Source organism: Oncorhynchus mykiss, chromosome 6, assembly GCF_013265735.2.
Source record: "Oncorhynchus mykiss isolate Arlee chromosome 6, USDA_OmykA_1.1, whole genome shotgun sequence".
NCBI lineage: Eukaryota > Metazoa > Chordata > Actinopteri > Salmoniformes > Salmonidae > Oncorhynchus > Oncorhynchus mykiss.
In genome coordinates, this window is record NC_048570.1 from 79,080,438 (window position 1) to 79,104,949 (window position 24,512).

The window sequence follows — 24,512 nt, forward strand, 5'->3', positions numbered from 1 at the left end:
TTAGTGTTGTTGTGTTTATCAGTCTAGTCATGGCTTCTGGAAGGATAGGTTAGTGTTGTTGTGTTTATCAGTCTAGTCATGGCTTCTGGAAGGAGAGGTTAGTGTTGTTGTGTTTATCGGTCTAGTCATGGCTTCTGGAAGGAGAGGTTAGTGTTGTTGTGTTTATCAGTCTAGTCATGGCTTCTGAAAGGAGAGGTTCGTGTTGATGTGTTTATCAGTCTAGTCATGGCTTCTGGAAGGAGAGGTTAGTGTTGTTGTGTTTATCAGTCTAGTCTTGGCTTCTGGAAGGAGAGGTTAGTGTTGTTGTGTTTATCAGTCTAGCCATGGCTTCTGGAAGGAGAGGTTAGTGTTGTTGTGTTTATCAGTCTAGTCATGGCTTCTGGAAGGAGAGGTTAGTGTTGTTGTGTTTATCAGTCTAGTCATGGCTTTTGGAAGGAGAGATTAGTGTTGTTGTGTTTATCAGTCTAGTCATGGCTTCTGGAAGGAGAGGTTAGTGGTGTTGTGTTTATCAGTCTAGTCATGGCTTCTGGAAGGAGAGTTTAGTGTTGTTGTGTTTATCAGTCTAGTCATGGCTTCTGGAAGGAGAGGTTAGTGTTGTTGTGTTTATCAGTCTAGTCATGGCTTCTGGAAGGAGAGGTTAGTGTTGTTGTGTTTATCAGTCTAGTCATGGCTTCTGGAAGGAGAGGTTAGTGTTGTTGTGTTTATTAGTCTAGTCATGGCTTCTGGAAGGAGAGGTTAGTGTTGTTGTGTTTATCAGTCTAGTCATGGCTTCTGGAAGGATAGGTTAGTGTTGTTGTGTTTATCAGTCTAGTCATGGCTTCTGGAAGGAGAGGTTAGTGTTGTTGTGTTTATCGGTCTAGTCATGGCTTCTGGAAGGAGAGGTTAGTGTTGTTGTGTTTATCAGTCTAGTCATGGCTTCTGAAAGGAGAGGTTCGTGTTGATGTGTTTATCAGTCTAGTCATGGCTTCTGGAAGGAGAGGTTAGTGTTGTTGTGTTTATCAGTCTAGTCATGGCTTCTCGAAGGAGAGGTTAGTGTTGTTGTGTTTATCAGTCTAGTCATGGCTTCTGGAAGGAGAGGTTAGTGTTGTTGTGTTTATCAGTCTAGTCATGGCTTCTGGAAGGAGAGGTTCGTGTTGTTGTGTTTATCAGTCTAGTCATGGCTTCTGGAAGGATAGGTTAGTGTTGTTGTGTTTATCAGTCTAGCCATGGCTTCTGGAAGGAGAGGTTAGTGTTGATGTGTTTATCAGTCTAGTCATGGCTTCTGGAAGGAGAGGTTCGTGTTGTTGTGTTTATCAGTCTAGTCATGGCTTCTGGAAGGAGAGGTTAGTGTTGTTGTGTTTATCAGTCTAGTCATGGCTTCTGGAAGGAGAGGTTAGTGTTGTTGTGTTTATCAGTCTAGCCATGGCTTCTGGAAGGAGAGGTTAGTGTTGATGTGTTTATCAGTCTAGTCATGGCTTCTGGAAGGAGAGGTTAGTGTTGTTGTGTTTATCAGTCTAGTCATGGCTTCTGGAAGGAGAGGTTAGTGTTGTTGTGTTTATCAGTCTAGTCATGGCTTCTGGAAGGAGAGGTTAGTGTTGTTGTGTTTATCAGTCTAGTCATGGCTTCTGGAAGGAGAGGTTAGTGTTGTTGTGTTTATCAGTCTAGTCATGGCTTCTGGAAGGAGAGGTTAGTGTTGTTGTGTTTATCAGTCTAGTCATGGCTTCTGGAAGGAGAGGTTAGTGTTGTTGTGTTTATCAGTCTAGTCATGGCTTCTGGAAGGAGAGGTTAGTGTTGTTGTGTTTATCAGTCTAGTCATGGCTTCTGGAAGGAGAGGTTAGTGTTGTTGTGTTTATCAGTCTAGTCATGGCTTCTGGAAGGAGAGGTTAGTGTTGTTGTGTTTATCAGTCTAGTCATGGCTTCTGGAAGGAGAGGTTAGTGTTGTTGTGTTTATCAGTCTAGTCATGGCTTCTGGAAGGAGAGGTTAGTGTTGTTGTATTGATCTTTGTTTTAGGTCAAATACGGTTCATAATGTTTGTTTATTTAACCTCTTTGTAACGATGAAGATTCCTTTGTGATTAGTAATCTTTGTTTATGTAACCTCTATGTAACGATAAAGACGACTTATCGTGTTTGTTTATTTAACCTCTATGTAACGATAAAGATCACTTTGTGATGAGTCATGTTTGTTTATTTAACCTCTATGTAACGATGAAGATTCCTTTGTGATTAGTAATCTTTGTTTATGTAACCTCTATGTAACGATAAAGACGACTTATCGTGTTTGTTTATTTAACCTCTATGTAACGATAAAGATCACTTTGTGATGAGTCATGTTTGTTTATTTAACCTCTATGTAACGATAAAGATCACTTTGTGATGAGTAATGTTTGTTTATTTAACCTCTTTGTAACGATGAAGATTCCTTTGTGATTAGTAATCTTTGTTTATGTAACCTCTATGTAACGATAAAGACGACTTATCGTGTTTGTTTATTTAACCTCTATGTAACGATAAAGATCACTTTGTGATGAGTCATGTTTGTTTATTTAATCTCTATGTAACGATAAAGATCACTTTGTGATGAGTAATGTTTGTTTATTTAACCTCTTTGTAACGATGAAGATTCCTTTGTGATTAGTAATCTTTGTTTATGTAACCTCTATGTAACGATAAAGACGACTTATCGTGTTTGTTTATTTAACCTCTATGTAACGATAAAGATCACTTTGTGATGAGTCATGTTTGTTTATTTAACCTCTATGTAACGATAAAGATGACTTATCGTGTTTGTTTATTTAACCTCTATGTAACGATGAAGATCACTTTGTGATTAGTAATGTTTGTTTATTTAACCTCTATGTAACGATGAAGATCACTTTGTGATTAGTAATGTTTGTTTATTTAACCTCTATGTAACGATGAAGATCACTTTGTGATTAGTAATGTTTGTTTATTTAACCTCTATGTAACGATGAAGATCACTTTGTGATTAGTAATGTTTGTTTATTTAACCTCTATGTAACGATGAAGATCACTTTGTGATTAGTAATGTTTGTTTATTTAACCTCTATGTAACGATGAAGATCACTTTGTGATTAGTAATGTTTGTTTATTTAACCTCTATGTAACGATGAAGATCACTTTGTGATGAGTAATGTTTGTTTATTTAACCTCTATGTAACGATAAAGATCACTTTGTGATTAGTAATGTTTGTTTATTTAACTATGTAACGATAAAGATGACTTTGTGATTAATAATCTAACACGTTGATCTTCTGTCTTGTGTCTCCAGTGAGTTAACTGACTCATACCTAATTTAAATATATCTGTTTGCTGCTGCCAAACCTATACGCATGTTACGCAAGAATGGGCCTATGCTTAACTCTCTTCAGAGCATGTCTCTAACTAATGGAAAATAACATTGAGTTGGCTGTGTTGTTGATGTCACATTTTTGAGGTTTTGGCACTGTTCTATTTTATTCCTGATCTGACCAGTAGATGGTGAGCAGTAGCCATGTACAGAGCCACCACCCTTCTCCCTTTTCCCCCTCTCCCTTTCCCTCCCTCTCTCAGAGAGAGAGAAAGAGAGAGCGAGAGAGAGAGAGAGAGAAAGAGAGAGCGAGAGAGAGAGAGAGAGAAAGAGAGAGAGAGAGAGAGAGAGAGAGAGAGAGAGAGAGAGGGGGAGGGGGGAGAGAGAAAGAGATGGGGTGGTGGATAGAGAGAGATATATGGGGGAGTGGATGGAGAGAGATATGGGGGGGTGGATGGAGCAAGAGAGAGAGAGATATGGGGGGGTGGATGGAGAGAGAAAGAGAGAGAGATATGGGGGGTGGATGGAGAGAGAAAGAGAGAGAGAGATATGGGGGGGGTGGATGGAGAGAGAAAGAGAGAGAGAGATATGGAGGGTGTATGGAGAGAGAAAGAGAGAGAGAGATATGGGGGGTGGATGGAGAGAGAAAGAGAGAGATATATGGGGGGTGGATGGAGAGAGAAAGAGAGAGAGATATGGGGGGTGGATGGAGAGAGAAAGAGAGAGAGAGAGATATGGGCGGGTGGATGGAGAGAGAAAGAGAGAGAGAGATATGGGGGGTGGATGGAGAGAGAAAGAGAGAGATATATGGGGGGTGGATGGAGAGAGAAAGAGAGAGAGATATGGGGGGTGGATGGAGAGAGAAAGAGAGAGAGAGAGATATGGGCGGGTGGATGGAGAGAGAAAGAGAGAGAGAGATATGGGGGGTGGATGGAGAGAGAAAGAGAGAGAGATACATGGGGGGTGGATGGAGAGAGAAAGAGAGAGATATATGGGGGGTGGATGGAGAGAGAACAAGAGAGAGAGAGATATGGGGGGTGGATGGAGAGAGAAAGAGAGAGAGAGAGATATGGGGTGGATGGAGAGAGAGAGATAAGGGGGGGGTGGATGGAGAAAGAGAGAGAGATATATGGGGGGTGGATGGAGAGAGAAAGAGAGAGAGAAATATATGGGCGGGTGGATGGAGAGAGAACAAGAGAGAGAGATATGGGGGGTGGATGGAGAGAGAAAGAGAGAGAGATATGGGGGGTGGATGGAGAGAGAAAGAGAGAGAGAGATATGGGGGGGTGGATGGAGAGAGAAAGAGAGAGAGAGATATGGAGGGTGTATGGAGAGAGAAAGAGAGAGAGAGATATGGGGGGTGGATGGAGAGAGAAAGAGAGAGATATATGGGGGGTGGATGGAGAGAGAAAGAGAGAGAGATATGGGGGGTGGATGGAGAGAGAAAGAGAGAGAGAGAGATATGGGCGGGTGGATGGAGAGAGAAAGAGAGACAGAGATATGGGGGGTGTATGGAGAGAGACAGAGAGAGAGATACATGGGGGGTGGATGGAGAGAGAAAGAGAGAGATATATGGGGGTTGGATGGAGAGAGAGCAAGAGAGAGAGAGATATGGGGGGTGGATGGAGAGAGAAAGAGAGAGAGAGAGATATGGGGTGGATGGAGAAAGAGAGAGAGATATATGGGGGGTGGATGGAGAGAGAAAGAGAGAGAGAGATATGGGCGGGTGGATGGAGAGAGAACAAGAGAGAGAGATATGGGGGGTGGATGGAGAGAGAAAGAGAGAGAGAGATATATGGGGGTTGGATGGAGAGAGAACAAGAGAGAGAGAGATATGGGGGGTGGATGGAGAGAGAAAGAGAGAGAGAGAGATAAGGGGGGGTGGATGGAGAAAGAGAGAGAGATATATGGGGGGTGGATGGAGAGAGAAAGAGAGAGAGAGATATGGGCGGGTGGATGGAGAGAGAACAAGAGAGAGAGATATGGGGGGTGGATGGAGAGCGAAAGAGAGAGAGAGAGATATGGGGTGGATGGAGAGAGAGAGATAAGGGGGGGTGGATGGAGAAAGAGAGAGAGAGATATGGGGGGTGGATAGAGAGAGAGATATGGGGGGTGGATGGAGAGAGAAAGAGAGTTAGAGAGATATGGGGGTGGATGGAGAGAGAGATATGGGGGGGTGGATGGAGAAAGAGAGAGAGAGAAATATGGGGGGGTGGATGGAGAGAGAGAGAGAGATGAGGGGTGGATAGAGAGAAAGAGAGAGAGAGAGAGAGATATGGGGGGTGGATGGAGAGAGAGAGAGAGAGAGAGAGATATGAGGGGTGAATGGAGAGAGAGAGAGAGATATGGGGGGTGGATGGAGAGAGAAAGAGAGAGAGAGAGATATGGGGTGGATGGAGAGAGAGAGATATGGGGGATGGATGGAGAAAGAGAGAGAGATATGGGGGGTGGATGGAGAGAGAGAGAGAGATATATGGGGGGTGGATGGAGAGAGAAAGAGAGAGAGATATGGGGGTGTGGATGGAGAGAGAAAGAGAGAGAGATATGGGGGGTGGATGAGAGACAAAGAGAGAGAGATATGGGGGGTGGATGGAGAAAGAGAGAGAGAGATATGGGGTGGATGGCGAGAGAGAGAAATGGGGGGTGAATGGAGAAATAGAGAGAGAGAGAGATGGGGGGGTGGATGGAGAGAGAACAAGAGAGAGAGAGATATGGGGGGTGGATGGAGAGAGAAAGAGAGAGAGAGATATGGGGTGGATGGAGAGAGAAAGAGAGAGAGGTATGGGGGGGTGGATGGAGAGAGAGAGAGATATGGGGTGGATGGAGAGAGAGAGATAAGGGGGGTGGATGGAGAAAGAGAGAGAGATATGGGGGGTGGATGGAGAGAGAAAGAGAGAGAGAGATATGGAGGGTGGATGGAGAGAGAAAGAGAGAGAGAGATATGGGGGGTGGATGGAGAGAGAAAGAGAGAAATATATGGGGGGTGGATGGAGAGAGAAAGAGAGAGAGATATGGGGGGTGGATGGAGAGAGAAAGAGAGAGAGAGATATGGGGGGTGGATGGAGAGAGAAAGAGAGAGAGATATATGGGGGTGGATGGAGAGAGAAAGAGAGAGAGAGATATGGGGGGGGTGGATGGAGAGAGAACAAGAGAGAGAGATATGGGGGGTGGATGGAGAGAGAGAGATAAGGGGGGGTGGATGGAGAAAGAGAGAGAGAGAGATATGGGGGGTGGATAGAGAGAGAGATATGGGGGGTGGATGGAGAGAGAAAGAGAGTTAGAGAGATATTGGGGTGGATGGAGAGAGAGATATGGGGGGGGTGGATGGAGAAAGAGAGAGAGAGAAATATGGGGGGGGGGTGGATGGAGAGTGAGAGAGAGAGAGAGAGAGGAGGGGTGGATAGAGAGAAAGAGAGAGAGAGAGAGAGAGATATGGGGGGTGGATGGAGAGAGAGAGAGAGAGAGAGAGAGAGATATGAGGGGTGAATGGAGAGAGAGAGAGAGATGGGGGTGGATGGAGAGAGAAAGAGAGAGAGATATGGGGGGTGGATGGAGAGAGAAAGAGAGTTAGAGAGATATGGGGGTGGATGGAGAGAGAGATATGGGGGGGTGGATGGAGAAAGAGAGAGAGAGAAATATGGGGGGGGGGGTGGATGGAGAGTGAGAGAGAGAGAGAGAGATGAGGGGTGGATAGAGAGAAAGAGAGAGAGAGATATGGGGGTGTGGATGGAGAGAGAGAGAGAGAGAGAGAGAGAGAGATATGAGGGGTGAATGGAGAGAGAGAGAGAGATATGGGGGGTGGATGGAGAGAGAAAGAGAGAGAGATATGGGGGGTGGATGGAGAGAGAAAGAGAGAGAGAGAGATATGGGGTGGATGGAGAGAGAGATATGGGGGATGGATGGAGAAAGAGAGAGAGATATGGGGGGTGGATGGAGAGAGAGAGAGAGATATATGGGGGGTGGATGGAGAGAGAAAGAGAGAGAGATATGGGGGTGTGGATGGAGAGAGAAAGAGAGAGATATGGGGGGTGGATGAGAGACAAAGAGAGAGAGATATGGGGGGTGGATGGAGAAAGAGAGAGAGAGATATGGGGTGGATGGAGAGAGAGAGATATGGGGGGTGAATGGAGAAATAGAGAGAGAGAGAGAGAGAGAGATGGGGGGGGTGGATGGAGAGAGAACAAGAGAGAGAGAGATATGGGGGGTGGATGGAGAGAGAAAGAGAGAGAGAGATATGGGGTGGATGGAGAGAGAAAGAGAGAGAGATATGGGGGGGTGGATGGAGAAAGGGAGAGAGAGAGATATGGGAGGGTGGATGGAGAAAGGGAGAGAGAGAGAGATATGGGGGGGGGGTGGATGGAGAGAGAGAGAGAGAGAGAGACTGACTGACTGTAGTAATGCTAGTGTTAGTGGGTGTGATTATAGTGATGGTCAAGTGGGTGGGGCTGAGGTATTGTGGCTCTCTGTGCAGCCTATGGAGTGTGTCACACCCTTATATACTGAGCTCTGACTCACAAGGATTTACCAGGGTTGAATCAGAGACATGCTTCCAAGGCGTTGCCCCTGTGAATACTATAGCAGAGATAGTCTGATTTTATTTAAACATTTATTACTGAACAGCAATTACATTTGAAAATAAACCACCATGTGTTTTGCAAATGGTTGGTCACAAATGTCTGTATTTTAAAATCCAATATCACAATGTCCAATAATATATTAATCTGCCAATGAGTAGAATTTCTAAACTGCATCTCATGATCCTAATCATGTTTAACACATCATAATAATTCATAATTTAATCATCTGCATTTCAAATTAGCGATCATGTATGATGAAATGTCCAGTGAGCACCATAATTGGATGAGGTGTGCTTGTATGTATGTATGTCTGCTGTCTGTGCTGTGTGTGCTGTGTGTGTGTTCTCTGTGTGCTGTGTGTGTTCTCTGTGTGCTGTGTGTGTGTTCTCTGTGTGCTGTGTGTGTGTTCTCTGTGTGCTGTGTGTGTGTTCTCTGTGTGCTGTGTGTGTGTTCTCTGTGTGTGTGTTCTCTGTGTGCTGTGTGTGTGTGCTGTGTGTGTGTTCTCTGTGTGCTGTGTGTGTGTTCTCTGTGTGCTGTGTGCGTGTGCTGTGTGTGTGTGTTCTCTGTGTGCTGTGTGTGTGTTCTCTGTGTGCTGTGTGTGTGTGTGCTGTGTGTGTGTGTGTGTGTTCTCTGTGTGCTGTGTGGGTGTGGGGAGCAGAAAAGAAGAGGGGATGGGAGGAGAAGAGAGGATGAGAGGAGAGGATAGATGGAGAAGATGGGAGGAGAGGAGAGGATATATGGAGAAGATGGGATGAGAGGATGGGAGGAGAGGAGAGGATATATGGAGAAGATGGGAGGAGAGGATAGATGGAGAAGATGGGAGGAGAGGAGAGGATATATGGAGAAGATGGGAGGAGAGGATATGTGGAGAAGATGGGAGGAGAGGATAGATGGAGAAGATGGGAGGAGAGGATAGATGGAGAAGATGGGACGAGCAGATGAGAGGAGAGGATATATGGAGAAGATGAGAGGAGAGGATAGATGGAGAAGATGGGAGGAGAGGATAGATGGAGAAGATGGGAGGAGAGGAGAGGATATATGGAGAAGATGGGAGGAGAGGATATGTGGAGAAGATGGGAGGAGAGGATAGATGGAGAAGATGGGAGGGGAGGAGAGGATAGATGGAGAAAATAATTTGCACACACTCGCTATCCAATTATGGTGCTCACTGAAAATGTAATCACACACACACACACACACAAAGCCTCTTCCCATCCTCGTTCCCTGCTCACCTCTCTCTCTCTCTCTCTGCTGTCGTCACATGTGAGCCGTGGCTATGAGCTCATTACTGTCAGCCAAGTGCAGTGAGCAGGGAGAGAGACACTGCTGCTCCCTCATCTCCTCTCTGGTCCATTTGAGGGGCTCTAACAGCCCAGCAGGAGATACCAAATCTGGGCAGGAGCCTTACCACCTCCCCCTTTCTGTCTGCTGGATCCCCTGGGCCAGGCACTGTGTGCTTAGGGCGTGTGTGTTTGCACGTGTGTGTGAGAGAGGAGCCAAGTCGGTCACACAGACAGCAGAAAAACAAGCCGAGGCAGCATCCATCTACCATCTACCACATCAGAAGGAGAGGATAGAGGGAGGAAGGAAGAATAGACTGATTGCTGGTGCTGCAGACGGAGGCATGGAGGAGAGGTGTGTGTCAGCCATGTGTGTGTGGAGCTGAGGCTTCAGTCACGGGTTCTGGCGGACGGACAGTCGGAGGGAAGGAGGACTGGAATGTGGATGTTGCCTGCCTGTCAGAGGGAAACGATGCTGTGAGCTGGGGCTTAGCAGGCAGATCTCTCTCTGTGTCTCTTTCTCTCCTCCCTGCACACAGAGGAAAGAAACATTAGCTGCTAGCTCCATCTCTCCGCTGCTCTGCTCAGCCGACGCTCTATCTCTCTCTCCCTCTCCTCTCGCATCCCTTCATCTCTCTGCTCCAACCACAGTCTCCCTGGAAATGATCTCACACTGGATGTTGCAGTCAGACACTGCTCTGCTCGCTGAATAGTATCGACTTGCACTAGGAATTTACTAATCAGGTATTTATGCATTATGTATGTGTTTATGTTTTTATGTGTGTGTGGGCGTGTGTGTATGTATATATGTGTATACAACGGTATGTATGTGAATGTGCATGTTTGAATTGAGAGTGTATCCTTCTTGTTGCTTCCTCCCCTCCCCCTCCCTCTCGCGGCTCGCAGGCTCACATTCATGTGGACTTTTATGGTTCTATGATGGAATCATCACCCGGTATTTTAAAATTGTACATATCTGTGGAGGATGCAGTCAGATGGCATGTTGATTTCATCAGGATTCTCAATCTAGTTATTCTTTTAGACAAATACTGAGGCAAATATCTGCAGATAGCGCACATCTGTTTTTCCCTCTCTCCAGTTTGCAATTTCACACGCTATATTTTCAGCATCAATGAGAAGACATGTGTGTTTCACACTAGGAATATCAGATGAAATATTGTGTGTGTCAGGCTGGGCAAAAGGCACAGAGATGTTCTGATTCATTAAGAAAAATAGGCTGCTGAGAGAGAGAGATGGAGAAGAGAGAGAGAGGGAGAAGAGAGAGAGGGAGAAGAGAGAGAGGGAGAAGAGAGAGAGAGAGAGAGAAGGGAGAGGAAGAGAGAGGGAGAAGAGAGCGAGAGGGAGAATAAAGAGTGAGAGGGAGAAGAAAGAGAGAGAGGGAGAAGAAAGAGCGAGAGGGAGAAGAAAGAGCGAGAGGGAGAAGAAAGAGAGAGGGAGAAGAGAGAAAGAGAGGGAGAAGAGAGAGAGAGGGAGAAGAGAGAGAGAGAGAGAGAGGGAGAAGAGAGAGAGAGGGAGAAGAAAGAGCGAGAGGGAGAAGAAAGAGAGAGAGGGAGAAGAGAGAGAGAGAGGAGAGAGAGGGAGAAGAAAGAGAGAGAGGGAGAAGAGAGAGAGAGGGAGAAGAGATAGAGAGTGAGAAGAGAGAGAGAGAGAGAGAGAGAGAGGGGGGAGAGAGAGAGAGAAGAAAGATAGAGAGGGAGAAGAGAGAGAGAGGGAGAAGAGATAGAGAGGGAGAAGAGAGAGAGAGAGAAAAGAGAGAGAGAGGGAGAAGAGAGAGAGAGGGAGAAGAGAGAGAGCTGGGAGGGTCTGGTGGGTTGAGCGTTATGGCAACGTTTTGGTTGGATATCTCAACGTGGTTTGGTTATGTGAATGTTACATGAACATTATAGCAGTGTTCCTCAGTGCATTCTGTCTGGAGGTAATCCAGTGTAATCTAGGTTAGCAGCTGGTAGATAGTACAGCATATAAATGTAATTACTAGAGACAGTATAGACTACACTGTCAGAGACAGTCTATAGGTTAGATTCCTAGAGAAAATGTATAGGTTAGATTAGTGGATGTAGTATATAGGTTATATTACTATAGACATTATATAGGCTAGATTACTGGAGATAGTTTATAGGTTAGATTAGTAGAGACGATATATAGATTAGATTACCACAGCAGTATATAGGTTAGATTACTACAGACAGTATACAGGTTCGATTAGTAGAGGCAGTATATACATTAGATTAGTAGAGACAGTATACAGGTTAGATTACTACAGACAGTATACAGGTTAGATTAGTAGAGGCTGTATATCAATTAGATTAGTAGACAGTATACAGGTTAGATTACTACAGACAGTATATAGGTTAGATTAGTAGAGACAGTATACAGGTTAGATTAGTAGAGACAATATATAGGTTAGATTAGTAGAGACAGTATATAGGTCAAATTAGTAGAGACAGCATTATTGCTATAATAAACTGGTTACAATTATGTCTTCTACCGCTGCTGTGTCTTCTACCGTACTTCCCATTCTCTTTGCTGATGATACCAACTAGATTTTATCACACAAAAATGTTGATTCACTAATTAATGAAACCAACTCAGGCATGGACACATTTTCTGAATGGTACCGGATAAACCAAAAATAAATCCAACTTTATTGTATTCACTAGTAAGAATAAGAAATATTGTAAAATAAATTGCCAGCATCTTAATTGTTGGGAATGAAATGGAAAGTCACATCCACTAGATTCCTCTGAGTTCTAATTGATGAAAGTTATCCTGGAAAGATCATATTCAACTTGTCTGCAGCAAAGTGATGAAATCTGTTGGTATGATCAGACAGATTAGTGGTCATGCTTGCTTCCTAACTCTATACTATAGCTTCATTTACTCATATCTCATTTACTGTAATACTGGGCCAGTACATATGCCTCCTACCTACACAAAGGACTCATCATACACAAGACATAAACTAGCAACCTCCTCTAATTACCTGGAACCATCTGCACCTTTGTTTAAGAAACTCAATGTCTTGTCTATTTACAACATTAATGTACGCCAATTATGCACTTTCATCTACAAGTACTTCCCAGACAGTTGAACTAAACCCTTCAAGGGATTCTTCCAGGTTCATTCTGAAATCAATCTATATAATACAAGACACTGTGATAACCTTCACCCTCTCCACTGCCGCACCTCACATAGTCAATTCTCTATCAGATACAGAGGTGCCATACTCTGGAATTCTCACATTGCCAAAACATCATCATCCCTCAATAACTCCAAGCGAAGACTGGAGGTCAGCCTGATGAACCAAACTACTTCATAATCTCCTCCAAAAAGCCTAACTCTCACACACTCTAGTGCACACACACATTTAAACAAAACATTTTGGGGGGTATTATTTTTGTCTTTACAGATCAATTAATTTATACATTTTTAATTAGTAGGTTTGTTATCTGTTTTATCAAACCTTTTTTATTTTGGTACTTATGTGTTGTATATATTATTTTGGTACTTATGTGTTGTATATATTATTTTGGTACTTATGTGTTGTATGTATTATTTTGGTACTTATGTGTTGTATGTATTATTTTGGTACTTATGTGTTGTATATATTATTTTGGTACTTATGTGTTGTATATATTATTTTGGTACTTATGTGTTGTATGTATTATTTTGGTACTTATGTGTTGTATATATTATTTTGGTACTTATGTGTTGTATTTATTATTTTGGTACTTATGTGTTGTATATATTATTTTGGTACTTATGTGTTGTATATATTATTTTGGTACTTATGTGTTGTATGTATTATTTTGGTACTTATGTGTTGTATGTATTATTTTGGTACTTATGTGTTGTATATATTATTTTGGTACTTATGTGTTGTATATATTATTTTGGTACTTATGTGTTGTATATATTATTTTGGTACTTATGTGTTGTATATATTATTTTGGTACTTATGTGTTGTATATATTATTTTGGTACTTATGTGTTGTATGTATTATTTTGGTACTTATGTGTTGTATATATTATGTTGGTACTTATGTGTTGTATATATTATTTTGGTACTTATGTGTTGTATATATTATTTTGGTACTTATGTGTTGTATATATTATTTTGGTACTTATGTGTTGTATATATTATTTTGGTACTTATGTGTTGTATATATTATTTTGGTACTTATGTGTTGTATATATTATTTTGGTACTTATGTGTTGTATATATTATTTTGGTACTTATGTGTTGTATATATTATTTTGGTACTTATGTGTTGTATATATTATTTTGGTACCTATGTGTTGTATGTATTATTTTGGTACTTATTTTGGTACTTATGTGTTGTATATATTATTTTGGTACTTATGTGTTGTCTATATTATTTTGGTACTTATGTGTTGTATATATTGTTTTGGTACTTATGTGTTGTATGTATTATTTTGGTACTTATGTGTTGTCTATATTATTTTGGTACTTATGTGTTGTATATATTATTTTGGTACTTATGTGTTGTATGTATTATTTTGGTACTTATGTGTTGTATTTATTATTTTGGTACTTATGTGTTGTATATATTATTTTGGTACTTATGTGTTGTATGTATTATTTTGGTACTTATGTGTTGTATTTATTATTTTGGTACTTATGTGTTGTATATATTATTTTGGTACTTATGTGTTGTCTATATTATTTTGGTACTTATGTGTTGTATATATTGTTTTGGTACTTATGTGTTGTATGTATTATTTTGGTACTTATGTGTTGTCTATATTATTTTGGTACTTATGTGTTGTATATATTATTTTGGTACTTATGTGTTGTATGTATTATTTTGGTACTTATGTGTTGTATATATTATTTTGGTACTTATGTGTTGTATGTATTATTTTGGTACTTATGTGTTGTATATATTATTTTGGTACTTATGTGTTGTATATATTATTTTGGTACTTATGTGTTGTATATATTATTTTGGTACTTATGTGTTGTATATATTATTTTGGTACTTATTTTGGTACTTATGTGTTGTATATATTATTTTGGTACTTATGTGTTGTATGTATTATTTTGGTACTTATGTGTTGTATGTATTATTTTGGTACTTATGTGTTGTATATATTATTTTGGTACTTATGTGTTGTATGTATTATTTTGGTACTTATGTGTTGTATATATTATTTTGGTACTTATGTGTTGTATATATTATTTTGGTACTTATGTGTTGTATATATTATTTTGGTACTTATGTGTTGTATTTATTATTTTGGTACTTATGTGTGGTACTTATGTGTTGTATATATTATTTTGGTACTTATGTGTTGTATGTATTATTTTGGTACTTATGTGTTGTATATATTATTTTGGTACTTATGTGTTGTATATATTATTTTGGTACTTATGTGTTGTATGTATTATTTTGGTACTTATGTGTTGTATATATTATTTTGGTACTTATGTGTTGTATATATTATTTTGGTACTTATGTGTTGTATATATTATTTTGGTACTTATTTTGGTACTTATGTGTTGTATATATTATTTTGGTACTTATGTGTTGTATTTATTATTTTGGTACTTATGTGTTGTATTTATTATTTTGGTACTTATGTGTTGTATATATTATTTTGGTACTTATGTGTTGTATGTATTATTTTGGTACTTATGTGTTGTATATATTATTTTGGTACTTATGTGTTGTATATATTATTTTGGTACTTATGTGTTGTATGTATTATTTTGGTACTTATGTGTTGTATATATTATTTTGGTACTTATGTGTTGTATATATTATTTTGGTACTTATGTGTTGTATATATTGTTTTGGTACTTATGTGTTGTATATATTATTTTGGTACTTATTTTGGTACTTATGTGTTGTATTTATTATTTTGGTACTTATTTTGGTACTTATGTGTTGTATATATTATTTTGGTACTTATGTGTTGTATATATTATTTTGGTACTTATGTGTTGTATGTATTATTTTGGTACTTATGTGTTGTATATATTATTTTGGTACTTATGTGTTGTCTATATTATTTTGGTACTTATGTGTTGTATATATTATTTTGGTACTTATGTGTTGTATATATTATTTTGGTACTTATGTGTTGTATATATTATTTTGGTACTTATGTGTTGTATGTATTATTTTGGTACTTATGTGTTGTATATATTATTTTGGTACTTATGTGTTGTATATATTATTTTGGTACTTATGTGTTGTATATATTATGTTGGTACTTATGTGTTGTATATATTATTTTGGTACTTATGTGTTGTATATATTATTTTGGTACTTATGTGTTGTATATATTATTTTGGTACTTATGTGTTGTATTTATTATTTTGGTACTTATGCGTTGTATATAGTATTTTGGTACTTATGTGTTGTATGTATTATTTTGGTACTTATGTGTTGTATATATTATTTTGGTACTTATGCGTTGTATATATTATTTTGGTACTTATGTGTTGTATATATTATGTTGGTACTTATGTGTTGTATATATTATTTTGGTACTTATGTGTTGTATGTATTATTTTGGTACTTATGTGTTGTATATATTATTTTGGTACTTATGTGTTGTATATATTATTTTGGTACTTATGTGTTGTATATATTATTTTGGTACTTATGTGTTGTATATATTATTTTGGTACTTATGTGTTGTATTTATTATTTTGGTACTTATGTGTTGTATATATTATTTTGGTACTTATGTGTTGTATATATTATTTTGGTACTTATGTGTTGTATATATTATTTTGGTACTTATGTGTTGTATATATTATTTTGGTACTTATGTGTTGTATATATTATTTTGGTACTTATGTGTTGTATATATTATTTTGGTACTTATGTGTTGTATATATTATTTTGGTACTTATGTGTTGTATATATTATTTTGGTACTTATGTGTTGTATATATTATTTTGGTACCTATGTGTTGTATGTATTATTTTGGTACTTATTTTGGTACTTATGTGTTGTATATATTATTTTGGTACTTATGTGTTGTATATATTATTTTGGTACTTATTTTGGTACTTATGTGTTGTATATATTATTTTGGTACTTATGTGTTGTATGTATTATTTTGGTACTTATGTGTTGTCTATATTATTTTGGTACTTATGTGTTGTATATATTATTTTGGTACTTATGTGTTGTATGTATTATTTTGGTACTTATGTGTTGTATATATTATTTTGGTACTTATGTGTTGTATATATTATTTTGGTACTTATGTGTTGTATGTATTATTTTGGTACTTATGTGTTGTATATATTATTTTGGTACTTATGTGTTGTATATATTATTTTGGTACTTATGTGTTGTATATATTGTTTTGGTACTTATGTGTTGTATATATTATTTTGGTACTTATTTTGGTACTTATGTGTTGTATATATTATTTTGGTACTTATGTGTTGTATGTATTATTTTGGTACTTATGTGTTGTATATATTATTTTGGTACTTATGTGTTGTATATATTATTTTGGTACTTATGTGTTGTATGTATTATTTTTGTACTTATGTGTTGTATATATTATTTTGGTACTTATGTGTTGTCTATATTATTTTGGTACTTATGTGTTGTATATATTATTTTGGTACTTATGTGTTGTATATATTATTTTGGTACTTATGTGTTGTATATATTATTTTGGTACTTATGTGTTGTATGTATTATTTTGGTACTTATGTGTTGTATATATTATTTTGGTACTTATGTGTTGTATATATTATTTTGGTACTTATGTGTTGTATATATTATTTTGGTACTTATGTGTTGTATTTATTATTTTGGTACTTATGTGTTGTATATATTATTTTGGTACTTATGTGTTGTATGTATTATTTTGGTACTTATGTGTTGTATATATTATTTTGGTACTTATGTGTTGTATATATTATTTTGGTACTTATGTGTTGTATGTATTATTTTGGTACTTATGTGTTGTATATATTATTTTGGTACTTATGTGTTGTATATATTCTTTTGGTACTTATGTGTTGTATATATTATTTTGGTACTTATTTTGGTACTTATGTGTTGTATATATTATTTTGGTACTTATGTGTTGTATTTATTATTTTGGTACTTATGTGTTGTATTTATTATTTTGGTACTTATGTGTTGTATATATTATTTTGGTACTTATGTGTTGTATGTATTATTTTGGTACTTATGTGTTGTATATATTATTTTGGTACTTATGTGTTGTATATATTATTTTGGTACTTATGTGTTGTATATATTATTTTGGTACTTATGTGTTGCATATATTATTTTGGTACTTATGTGTTGTATATATTATTTTGGTACTTATGTGTTGTATATATTATTTTGGTACTTATGTGTTGTATATATTATTTTGGTACTTATGTGTTGTATTTATTATTTTGGTACTTATGTGTGGTACTTATGTGTTGTATATATTATTTTGGTACTTATGTGTTGTATGTATTATTTTGGTACTTATGTGTTGTATATATTATTTTGGTACTTATGTGTTGTATATATTATTTTGGTACTTATGTGTTGTATGTATTATTTTGGTACTTATGTGTTGTATATATTATTTTGGTACTTATGTGTTGTATATATTATTTTGGTACTTATGTGTTGTATATATTATTTTGGTACTTATTTTGGTACTTATGTGTTGTATATATTATTTTGGTACTTATGTGTTGTATTTATTATTTTGGTACTTATGTGTTGTATTTATTATTTTGGTACTTATGTGTTGTATATATTATTTTGGTACTTATGTGTTGTATGTATTATTTTGGTACTTATGTGTTGTATATATTATTTTGGTACTTATGTGTTGTATATATTATTTTGGTACTTATGTGTTGTATGTATTATTTTGGTACTTATGTGTTGTATATATTATTTTGGTACTTATGTGTTGTATATATTATTTTGGTACTTATGTGTTGTATATATTGTTTTGGTACTTATGTGTTGTATATATTATTTTGGTACTTATTTTGGTACTTATGTGTTGTATTTATTATTTTGGTACTTATTTTGGTACTTATGTGTTGTATATATTATTTTGGTACTTATGTGTTGTATATATTATTTTGGTACTTATGTGTTGTATGTATTATTTTGGTACTTATGTGTTGTATATATTATTTTGGTACTTATGTGTTGTCTATATTATTTTGGTACTTATGTGTTGTATATATTATTTTGGTACTTATGTGTTGTATATATTATTTTGGTACTTATGTGTTGTATATATTATTTTGGTACTTATGTGTTGTATGTATTATTTTGGTACTTATGTGTTGTATATATTATTTTGGTACTTATGTGTTGTATATATTATTTTGGTACTTATGTGTTGTATATATTATGTTGGTACTTATGTGTTGTATATATTATTTTGGTACTTATGTGTTGTATATATTATTTTGGTACTTATGTGTTGTATATATTATTTTGGTACTTATGTGTTGTATTTATTATTTTGGTACTTATGCGTTGTATATAGTATTTTGGTACTTATGTGTTGTATGTATTATTTTGGTACTTATGTGTTGTATATATTATTTTGGTACTTATGCGTTGTATATATTATTTTGGTACTTATGTGTTGTATATATTATGTTGGTACTTATGTGTTGTATATATTATTTTGGTACTTATGTGTTGTATGTATTATTTTGGTACTTATGTGTTGTATATATTATTTTGGTACTTATGTGTTGTATATATTATTTTGGTACTTATGTGTTGTATATATTATTTTGGTACTTATGTGTTGTATATATTATTTTGGTACTTATGTGTTGTATTTATTATTTTGGTACTTATGTGTTGTATATATTATTTTGGTACTTATGTGTTGTATATATTATTTTGGTACTTATGTGTTGTATATATTATTTTGGTACTTATGTGTTGTATATATTATTTTGGTACTTATGTGTTGTATATATTATTTTGGTACTTATGTGTTGTATATATTATTTTGGTACTTATGTGTTGTATATATTATTTTGGTACTTATGTGTTGTATATATTATTTTGGTACTTATGTGTTGTATATATTATTTTGGTACCTATGTGTTGTATGTATTATTTTGGTACTTATTTTGGTACTTATGTGTTGTATATATTATTTTGGTACTTATGTGTTGTATATATTATTTTGGTACTTATTTTGGTACTTATGTGTTGTATATATTATTTTGGTACTTATGTGTTGTATGTATTATTTTGGTACTTATGTGTTGTCTATATTATTTTGGTACTTATGTGTTGTATATATTATTTTGGTACTTATGTGTTGTATGTATTATTTTGGTACTTATGTGTTGTATATATTATTTTGGTACTTATGTGTTGTATATATTATTTTGGTACTTATGTGTTGTATGTATTATTTTGGTACTTATGTGTTGTATATATTATTTTGGTACTTATGTGTTGTATATATTATTTTGGTACTTATGTGTTGTATATATTGTTTTGGTACTTATGTGTTGTATATATTATTTTGGTACTTATTTTGGTACTTATGTGTTGTATATATTATTTTGGTACTTATGTGTTGTATGTATTATTTTGGTACTTATGTGTTGTATATATTATTTTGGTACTTATGTGTTGTATATATTATTTTGGTACTTATGTGTTGTATGTATTATTTTTGTACTTATGTGTTGTATATATTATTTTGGTACTTATGTGTTGTCTATATTATTTTGGTACTTATGTGTTGTATATATTATTTTGGTACTTATGTGTTGTATATATTATTTTGGTACTTATGTGTTGTATATATTATTTTGGTACTTATGTGTTGTATGTATTATTTTGGTACTTATGTGTTGTATATATTATTTTGGTACTTATGTGTTGTATATATTATTTTGGTACTTATGTGTTGTATATATTATTTTGGTACTTATGTGTTGTATTTATTATTTTGGTACTTATGTGTTGTATATATTATTTTGGTACTTATGTGTTGTATGTATTATTTTGGTACTTATGTGTTGTATATATTATTTTGGTACTTATGTGTTGTATATATTATTTTGGTACTTATGTGTTGTATGTATTATTTTGGTACTTATGTGTTGTATATATTATTTTGGTACTTATGTGTTGTATATATTCTTTTGGTACTTATGTGTTGTATATATTATTTTGGTACTTATTTTGGTACTTATGTGTTGTATATATTATTTTGGTACTTATGTGTTGTATTTATTATTTTGGTACTTATGTGTTGTATTTATTATTTTGGTACTTATGTGTTGTATATATTATTTTGGTACTTATGTGTTGTATGTATTATTTTGGTACTTATGTGTTGTATATATTATTTTGGTACTTATGTGTTGTATATATTATTTTGGTACTTATGTGTTGTATATATTATTTTGGTACTTATGTGTTGCATATATTATTTTGGTACTTATCTGTTGTATATATTATTTTGGTACTTATGTGTTGTATATATTATTTTGGTACTTATGTGTTGTATATATTATTTTGGTACTTATGTGTTGTATATATTATTTTGGTACTTATCTGTTGTATATATTATTTTGGTACTTATGTGTTGTATATATTATTTTGGGTCTTATGTGTTGTATATATTATTTTGGTACTTATGTGTTGTATATATTATTTTGGTACTTATGTGTTGTATGTATTATTTTGATACTTATGTGTTGTATATATTATTTTGGTACTTATGTGTTGTATATATTATTTTGGTACTTATGTGTTGTATATATTATTTTGGTACTTATGTGTTGTATATATTATTTTGGTACTTATGTGTTGTATATATTATTTTGGTACTTATCTGTTGTATATATTATTTTGGTACTTATGTGTTGTATATATTATTTTGGTACTTATGTGTTGTATATATTATTTTGGTACTTATGTGTTGTATATATTATTTTGGTACTTATGTGTTGTATATATTATTTTGGTACTTATGTGTTGTATATATTATTTTGGTACTTATGTGTTGCATATATTATTTTGGTACTTATCTGTTGTATATATTATTTTGGTACTTATGTGTTGTATATATTATTTTGGTACTTATGTGTTGTATATATTATTTTGGTACTTATGTGTTGTATATATTATTTTGGTACTTATCTGTTGTATATATTATTTTGGTACTTATGTGTTGTATATATTATTTTGGGTCTTATGTGTTGTATATATTATTTTGGTACTTATGTGTTGTATATATTATTTTGGTACTTATGTGTTGTATATATTATTTTGATACTTATGTGTTGTCTATATTATTTTGGTACTTATGTGTTGTATATATTATTTTGGTACTTATGTGTTGTATATATTATTTTGGTACTTATGTGTTGTATATATTATTTTGGTACTTATGTGTTGTATGTATTATTTTGGTACTTATGTGTTGTATATATTATTTTGGTACTTATGTGTTGTATATATTATTTTGGTACTTATGTGTTGTATATATTATTTTGGTACTTATGTGTTGTATTTATTATTTTGGTACTTATGTGTTGTATATATTATTTTGGTACTTATGTGTTGTATGTATTATTTTGGTACTTATGTGTTGTATATATTATTTTGGTACTTATGTGTTGTATATATTATTTTGGTACTTATGTGTTGTATGTATTATTTTGGTACTTATGTGTTGTATATATTATTTTGGTACTTATGTGTTGTATATATTCTTTTGGTACTTATGTGTTGTATATATTATTTTGGTACTTATTTTGGTACTTATGTGTTGTATATATTATTTTGGTACTTATGTGTTGTATTTATTATTTTGGTACTTATGTGTTGTATTTATTATTTTGGTACTTATGTGTTGTATATATTATTTTGGTACTTATGTGTTGTATGTATTATTTTGGTACTTATGTGTTGTATATATTATTTTGGTACTTATGTGTTGTATATATTATTTTGGTACTTATGTGTTGTATATATTATTTTGGTACTTATGTGTTGCATATATTATTTTGGTACTTATCTGTTGTATATATTATTTTGGTACTTATGTGTTGTATATATTATTTTGGTACTTATGTGTTGTATATATTATTTTGGTACTTATGTGTTGTATATATTATTTTGGTACTTATCTGTTGTATATATTATTTTGGTACTTATGTGTTGTATATATTATTTTGGGTCTTATGTGTTGTATATATTATTTTGGTACTTATGTGTTGTATATATTATTTTGGTACTTATGTGTTGTATGTATTATTTTGATACTTATGTGTTGTATATATTATTTTGGTACTTATGTGTTGTATATATTATTTTGGTACTTATGTGTTGTATATATTATTTTGGTACTTATGTGTTGTATATATTATTTTGGTACTTATGTGTTGTCTATATTATTTTGGTACTTATGTGTTGTATGTATTATTTTGGTACTTATCTGTTGTATATATTATTTTGGTACTTATGTGTTGTCTATATTATTTTGGTACTTATGTGTTGTATGTATTATTTTGGTACTTATCTGTTGTATATATTATTTTGGTACTTATGTGTTGTATATATTATTTTGGTACTTATGTGTTGTATATATTATTTTGGTACTTATGTGTTGTATATATTATTTTGGTACTTATGTGTTGTATATATTATTTTGGTACTTATGTGTTGTATGTATTATTTTGGTACTTATGTGTTGTATATATTATTTTGGTACTTATGTGTTGTATATATTATTTTGGTACTTATGTGTTGTATATATTATTTTGGTACTTATGTGTTGTATATATTATGTTGGTACTTATGTGTTGTATATATTATTTTGGTACTTATGTGTTGTATATATTATTTTGGTACTTATCTGTTGTATATATTATTTTGGTACTTATGTGTTGTATATATTATTTTGGTACTTATGTGTTGTATATATTATTTTGGTACTTATGTGTTGTATATATTATTTTGGTACTTATGTGTTGTATATATTATTTTGGTACTTATGTGTTGTATATATTATTTTGGTACTTATGTGTTGCATATATTATTTTGGTACTTATCTGTTGTATATATTATTTTGGTACTTATGTGTTGTATATATTATTTTGGTACTTATGTGTTGTATATATTATTTTGGTACTTATGTGTTGTATATATTATTTTGGTACTTATCTGTTGTATATATTATTTTGGTACTTATGTGTTGTATATATTATTTTGGGTCTTATGTGTTGTATATATTATTTTGGTACTTATGTGTTGTATATATTATTTTGGTACTTATGTGTTGTATGTATTATTTTGATACTTATGTGTTGTATATATTATTTTGGTACTTATGTGTTGTATATATTATTTTGGTACTTATGTGTTGTATATATTATTTTGGTACTTATGTGTTGTATATATTATTTTGGTACTTATGTGTTGTATATATTATTTTGGTACTTATGTGTTGTATATATTATTTTGGTACTTATGTGTTGTATATATTATTTTGGTACTTATGTGTTGTATATATTATTTTGGTACTTATGTGTTGTATATATTATTTTGGTACCTATGTGTTGTATGTATTATTTTGGTACTTATTTTGGTACTTATGTGTTGTATATATTATTTTGGTACTTATGTGTTGTATATATTATTTTGGTACTTATTTTGGTACTTATGTGTTGTATATATTATTTTGGTACTTATGTGTTGTATTTATTATTTTGGTACTTATGTGTTGTATTTATTATTTTGGTACTTATGTGTTGTATATATTATTTTGGTACTTATGTGTTGTATGTATTATTTTGGTACTTATGTGTTGTATATATTATTTTGGTACTTATGTGTTGTATATATTATTTTGGTACTTATGTGTTGTATGTATTATTTTGGTACTTATGTGTTGTATATATTATTTTGGTACTTATGTGTTGTATATATTATTTTGGTACTTATGTGTTGTATATATTGTTTTGGTACTTATGTGTTGTATATATTATTTTGGTACTTATTTTGGTACTTATGTGTTGTATATATTATTTTGGTACTTATGTGTTGTATATATTATTTTGGTACTTATGTGTTGTATATATTATTTTGGTACTTATCTGTTGTATATATTATTTTGGTACTTATGTGTTGTATATATTATTTTGGTACTTATGTGTTGTATATATTATTTTGGTACTTATGTGTTGTATATATTATTTTGGTACTTATGTGTTGTATATATTATTTTGGTACTTATGTGTTGTATGTATTATTTTGGTACTTATGTGTTGTATATATTATTTTGGTACTTATGTGTTGTATATATTATTTTGGTACTTATGTG

General features: G+C 33.8%; 1 protein-coding gene across 1 annotated transcript in view; it reads left to right on the forward strand.

The window, feature by feature from the left end:
• The first annotated feature begins 9,154 nt into the window (after positions 1 to 9,154).
• Positions 9,155 to 24,512, forward strand: part of LOC110526645 (protein unc-13 homolog C-like) — a 265,368-nt gene continuing 250,010 nt past the window's right edge. Inside the window, exon 1 of the mRNA XM_036981784.1 lies at positions 9,155 to 9,890. The gene's annotated coding sequence lies outside the window, so the exon portion shown is untranslated. The remainder of the gene's footprint in view (positions 9,891 to 24,512) is intronic.